This window comes from Megachile rotundata, chromosome 3 (assembly GCF_050947335.1).
Source record: "Megachile rotundata isolate GNS110a chromosome 3, iyMegRotu1, whole genome shotgun sequence".
Classification (NCBI taxonomy): Eukaryota; Metazoa; Arthropoda; class Insecta; order Hymenoptera; family Megachilidae; genus Megachile; species Megachile rotundata.
Genome location: NC_134985.1, coordinates 772,501 through 780,000, shown reverse-complemented (window position 1 = coordinate 780,000; position 7,500 = coordinate 772,501).

Sequence of the window (7,500 nt, the reverse complement as noted above, 5' to 3'; positions counted from 1 at the left end):
GGACAGAGAGAGAGACAGAGACGGAGACTGAGACAGAGACAGAGACAGAGATAGCGAGAGAGACAGAGATAGAGAGAGAGACAGAGATTGAGACAGAGACAGAGACAGACAGAGACAGAGACAGAGACAGAGACAGAGACAGAGACAGAGACAGAGACAGAGACAGAGACAGAGACAGAGACAGAGACAGAGACAGAGGCAGACAGAGACAGAGATAGAGACAGAGACAGAGACAGAGACAGAGACAGAGACCGAGACAGAGACAGAGATAGAGACGGAGACGGAGACAGAGACAGAGACAGAGACAGAGACGGAGACAGAGACAGAGACAGAGACAGAGACAGAGACAGAGACGGAGACAGAGACAGAGACAGAGACAGACACAGAGACAGAGACAGAGACAGAGACCGAGACAGAGACAGAGATAGAGACGGAGACGGAGACAGAGACAGAGACAGAGACAGAGACGGAGACAGAGACAGAGACAGAGACAGAGACAGAGACAGAGACAGAGACGGAGACAGAGACAGAGACAGAGACAGACACAGAGACAGAGACAGAGACAGAGACGGAGACGGAGACAGAGACAGAGACAGAGACGGAGACAGAGACAGAGACGGAGACAGAGACAGAGACAGAGACAGAGACAGACACAGAGACAGAGACAGAGACAGAGACGGAGACGGAGACAGAGACAGAGACAGAGACAGAGACAGAGACAGCGACAGCGACAGAGACAGGGACAGAGAGAGGGACAGAGACAGAGACTGAGACAGAGACAGAGACAGAGATAGCGAGAGAGAGAGAGATAGAGACAGAGACAGAGATTGATACAGAGACAGAGACAGACAGAGACAGAGACAGAGACAGAGACAGAGACAGAGACAGTGACAGAGACAGAGACAGAGACAGGGACAGAGACAGAGACACAGACAGCGAGGGAGACAGAGATAGAGACAGAGACAGAGACAGAGACAGAGACAGAGACAGAGACAGAGACTGCGACAGAGACAGAGACCGCGAGAGAGACAGAGATAGAGACAGAGACAGAGACAGAGACTGAGACAGCGGGAGAGACAGAGACAGAGACAGAGACAGAGACAGAGACAGAGACAGAGACAAAGACAGAGGCAGAGACAGAGACGGCGAGAGAGACAGAGATAGAGACAGAGACAGAGACAGAGACAGAGATAGAGACAGAGACAGAGACAGACACAGATACAGAGACAGAGACAGAGACAGAGACAGAGACAGACACAGAGACAGAGACAGAGACAGAGACAGAGACAGAGACAGAGACAGAGACAGAGACAGAGACAGAGACAGAGACAGAGACAGAGACAGAGACAGAGACAGAGACAGAGACAGAGGCAGAGGCAGAGACTGCGACAGAGACAGTGACGGCGAGAGAGACAGAAACAGAGACAGAAACAGAGACAGACATAGAGACAGAGACAGAGGCAGAGACATAGACAGAGACAGAGACTGCGACAGAGACAGAGACAGAGATAGAGACAGAGACAGAGACAGAGACAGAGACAGAGACAGAGACAGAGACGGAGACAGAGACAGAGACAGAGACAGAGACAGAGACAGAGACAGAGACAGCGACAGCGACAGAGACAGGGACAGAGAGAGAGACAGAGACAGAGACTGAGACAGAGACAGAGACAGAGATAGCGAGAGAGACAGAGATAGAGAGAGAGACAGAGATTGAGACAGAGACAGAGGCAGAGACAGAGGCAGGGACAGAGGCAGACACAGAGACAGAGACAGAGACAGAGACAGAGACAGAGACAGAGACAGAAACAGAGACAGATACAGCGACAGAGACAGAGACAGAGACAGAGACAGAGACAGAGACAGAGACAGAGGCAGAGACAGAGACAGAGATAGAGACAGAGACAGAGACAGAGACGGAGACAGAGACAGAGACGGAGACAGAGACAGAGACAGAGAAAGAGACAGAGACAGAGACAGCGACGGAGACAGAAACAGAGACAGAGACAGAGAGGTCGAGAGAGACAGAGATAGAGACGGAGACAGAGACAGAGACAGAGACGGCGAGAGAGACAGAGACAGAGACAGAGACAGAGACAGACACAGAGACAGAGACAGAGACAGAGACAGAGACAGATACAGATACAGAGACAGAGACAGAGACAGAGACAGAGACAGAGACAGAGACAGAGACAGAGACAGAGACAGAGAAAGAGACAGAGACAGAGACAGAGACAGAGACAGAGGCAGCGACAGAGACAGAGACAGAGACAGAGACAGAGACAGAGACAGAGACAGAGACAGAGACGGAGACAGAGACAGAGACAGAGACAGAGACAGAGACAGAGACAGAGACAGCGACAGCGACAGAGACAGGGACAGAGAGAGAGACAGAGACGGAGACTGAGACAGAGACAGAGACAGAGATAGCGAGAGAGACAGAGATAGAGAGAGAGACAGAGATTGAGACAGAGACAGAGACAGACAGAGACAGAGACAGAGACAGAGACAGAGACAGAGGCAGACAGAGACAGAGATAGAGACAGAGACAGAGACAGAGACAGAGACAGAGACCGAGACAGAGACAGAGATAGAGACGGAGACGGAGACAGAGACAGAGACAGAGACAGAGACGGAGACAGAGACAGAGACAGAGACAGAGACAGAGACAGAGACGGAGACAGAGACAGAGACAGAGACAGACACAGAGACAGAGACAGAGACAGAGACCGAGACAGAGACAGAGATAGAGACGGAGACGGAGACAGAGACAGAGACAGAGACAGAGACGGAGACAGAGACAGAGACAGAGACAGAGACAGAGACAGAGACGGAGACAGAGACAGAGACAGAGACAGACACAGAGACAGAGACAGAGACAGAGCCGGAGACGGAGACAGAGACAGAGACAGAGACGGAGACAGAGACAGAGACGGAGACAGAGACAGAGACAGAGACAGAGACAGACACAGAGACAGAGACAGAGACAGAGACGGAGACGGAGACAGAGACAGAGACAGAGACAGAGACAGAGACAGCGACAGCGACAGAGACAGGGACAGAGAGAGGGACAGAGACAGAGACTGAGACAGAGACAGAGACAGAGATAGCGAGAGAGAGAGAGATAGAGACAGAGACAGAGATTGATACAGAGACAGAGACAGACAGAGACAGAGACAGAGACAGAGACAGAGACAGAGACAGTGACAGAGACAGAGACAGAGACAGGGACAGAGACAGAGACACAGACAGCGAGGGAGACAGAGATAGAGACAGAGACAGAGACAGAGACAGAGACAGAGACAGAGACAGAGACTGCGACAGAGACAGAGACCGCGAGAGAGACAGAGATAGAGACAGAGACAGAGACAGAGACTGAGACAGCGGGAGAGACAGAGACAGAGACAGAGACAGAGACAGAGACAGAGACAGAGACAAAGACAGAGGCAGAGACAGAGACGGCGAGAGAGACAGAGATAGAGACAGAGACAGAGACAGAGACAGAGATAGAGACAGAGACAGAGACAGACACAGATACAGAGACAGAGACAGAGACAGAGACAGAGACAGACACAGAGACAGAGACAGAGACAGAGACAGAGACAGAGACAGAGACAGAGACAGAGACAGAGACAGAGACAGAGACAGAGACAGAGACAGAGACAGAGACAGAGGCAGAGGCAGAGACTGCGACAGAGACAGTGACGGCGAGAGAGACAGAAACAGAGACAGAAACAGAGACAGACATAGAGACAGAGACAGAGGCAGAGACATAGACAGAGACAGAGACTGCGACAGAGACAGAGACAGAGATAGAGACAGAGACAGAGACAGAGACAGAGACAGAGACAGAGACAGAGACGGAGACAGAGACAGAGACAGAGACAGAGACAGAGACAGAGACAGAGACAGCGACAGCGACAGAGACAGGGACAGAGAGAGAGACAGAGACAGAGACTGAGACAGAGACAGAGACAGAGATAGCGAGAGAGACAGAGATAGAGAGAGAGACAGAGATTGAGACAGAGACAGAGGCAGAGACAGAGGCAGGGACAGAGGCAGACACAGAGACAGAGACAGAGACATGGACAGGGACAGAGGCAGAGGTAAAAGCAGAGACAGAGACAGCGAGAGAGATAGAGATAGAGGCAGAGACAGAGACAGAGTCAGAGATAGAGGCAGCGGCAGAGGCAGAGACTGCGACAGAGACAGTGACGGCGAGAGAGACAGAGATAGAGACAGCGACAGAGACAGAGACAGGGACGGAGACAGAGACAGAAACCGAGATAGAGACAGAGACAGAGACAGAGGTAGACGCAGAGGCAAAGGCAGAGGCAGAGACTGCGACAGAGACAGTGACGGCGAGAGAGACAGAAACAGAGACAGAAGCAGAGGCAGACATAGAGACAGAGACAGCGGCAGGGACAGAGGCAGAGACAGAGACAGAGACAGAGACTGCGACAGAGACAGAGACCGCGAGAGAGACAGAGATAGAGACAGCGACAGAGACAGAGACAGAGACAGCGAGAGAGACAGAGATAGAGACAGAGACAGAGACAGAGACAGAGACAGAGACAGAGACAGAGACAGAGACAGAGACAGAGACAGAGACAGAGACAGAGACAGAGACAGAGACAGAGACAGAGACAGAGACAGAGGCAGAGACAGAGACGGCGAGAGAGACAGAGATAGAGACAGAGACAGAGACAGAGACAGAGATAGAGACAGAGACAGAGACAGACACAGATACAGAGACAGAGACAGAGACAGAAGCAGAGACAGAGACAGAGACAGAGACGGAGGCAGAGACAGAGACAGAGACAGAGACAGAGACAGAGACAGAGACAGAGACAGATACAGATACAGAGACAGAGACAGATACAGAGACAGAGACAGATACAGAGACAGATACAGAGACAGAGACAGATACAGAGACAGAGACAGAGACAGTTACAGAGACAGAGGCAGAGGCAGAGGCAGAGACTGCGACAGAGACAGTGACGGCGAGAGAGACAGAGATAGAGACAGAGACAGAGACAGAGACAGAGACAGAGACAGAGACAGAGACGGAGACAGAGACAGAGACAGAGACAGAGACAGAGACAGAGACAGCGACAGCGACAGAGACAGGGACAGAGAGAGAGACAGAGACAGAGACTGAGACAGAGACAGAGACAGAGATAGCGAGAGAGACAGAGATAGAGACAGAGACAGAGATTGATACAGAGACAGAGACAGACAGAGACAGAGACAGAGGCAGAGACAGAGACAGAGACAGAGACAGAGACAGGGACAGAGACAGAGACAGAGACAGCGAGGGAGACAGATATAGAGACAGAGACAGAGACAGAGACAGAGATAGAGACAGAGACAGAGACAGAGACAGAGACAGAAGCAGAGACAGAGACAGAGACAGAGACGGAGGCAGAGACAGAGACAGAGACAGAGACAGAGACAGATACAGATACAGAGACAGAGACAGATACAGAGACAGAGACAGATGCAGAGACAGACACAGAGACAGAGACAGATACAGAGACAGAGACAGAGACAGAGACAGAGACAGAGACAGAGACAGAGACAGAGACAGAGACAGAGACAGAGGCAGAGGCAAAGGCAGAGGCAGAGACTGCGACAGAGACAGTGACGGCGAGAGAGACAGAGATAGAGACAGAGACAGCGACAGAGACAGAGACGGAGACAGAGACAGAGACAGAGACAGAGACAGAGACAGCGACAGCGACAGAGACAGGGACAGAGAGAGAGACAGACACAGAGACTGAGACAGGGACAGAGACAGAGATAGCGAGAGAGACAGATATAGAGACAGAGACAGAGATTGAGACAGAGACAGAGACAGACAGAGACAGAGACAGAGACAGAGACAGAGACAGAGACAGAGACAGAGACAGAGACAGAGACAGAGACAGAGACAGAGACAGAGACAGAGACAGAGACAGAGACAGAGACAGAGACAGGGACAGAGACAGAGACAGAGACAGAGACAGAGGCAGAGGCAGAGGCAGAGACTGCGACAGAGACAGTGACGGCGAGAGAGACAGAAACAGAGACAGAAACAGAGACAGACATAGAGACAGAGACAGAGGCAGAGACATAGACAGAGACAGAGACTGCGACAGAGACAGAGACCGCGAGAGAGACAGAGATAGAGACGGAGACAGAGACAGAGACAGAGAGAGAGACAGAGACAGAGACAGAGACGGAGACAGAGACAGAGACAGAGACAGAGACAGAGACAGAGACAGCGACAGCGACAGAGACAGGGACAGAGAGAGAGACAGAGACAGAGACTGAGACAGAGACAGAGACAGAGATAGCGAGAGAGACAGAGATAGAGAGAGAGACAGAGATTGAGACAGAGACAGAGACAGACAGAGACAGAGACAGAGACAGAGACAGAGACAGAGACAGAGACAGAGACAGAGGCAGAGGCAGAGACTGCGACAGAGACAGTGACGGCGAGAGAGACAGAAACAGAGACAGAAACAGAGACAGACATAGAGACAGAGACAGAGGCAGAGACATAGACAGAGACAGAGACTGCGACAGAGACAGAGACAGAGATAGAGACAGAGACAGAGACAGAGACAGAGACAGAGACAGAGACAGAGACGGAGACAGAGACAGAGACAGAGACAGAGACAGAGACAGAGACAGAGACAGCGACAGCGACAGAGACAGGGACAGAGAGAGAGACAGAGACAGAGACTGAGACAGAGACAGAGACAGAGATAGCGAGAGAGACAGAGATAGAGAGAGAGACAGAGATTGAGACAGAGACAGAGGCAGAGACAGAGGCAGGGACAGAGGCAGACACAGAGACAGAGACAGAGACATGGACAGGGACAGAGGCAGAGGTAAAAGCAGAGACAGAGACAGCGAGAGAGATAGAGATAGAGGCAGAGACAGAGACAGAGTCAGAGATAGAGGCAGCGGCAGAGGCAGAGACTGCGACAGAGACAGTGACGGCGAGAGAGACAGAGATAGAGACAGCGACAGAGACAGAGACAGGGACGGAGACAGAGACAGAAACCGAGATAGAGACAGAGACAGAGACAGAGGTAGACGCAGAGGCAAAGGCAGAGGCAGAGACTGCGACAGAGACAGTGACGGCGAGAGAGACAGAAACAGAGACAGAAACAGAGGCAGACATAGAGACAGAGACAGCGGCAGGGACAGAGGCAGAGACAGAGACAGAGACAGAGACTGCGACAGAGACAGAGACCGCGAGAGAGACAGAGATAGAGACAGCGACAGAGACAGAGACAGAGACAGCGAGAGAGACAGAGATAGAGACAGAGACAGAGACAGAGACAGAGACAGAGACAGAGACAGAGACAGAGACAGAGACAGAGACAGAGACAGAGACAGAGACAGAGACAGAGACAGAGACAGAGGCAGAGACAGAGACGGCGAGAGAGACAGAGATAGAGACAGAGACAGAGACAGGGACAGAGATAGAGACAGAGACAGAGACAG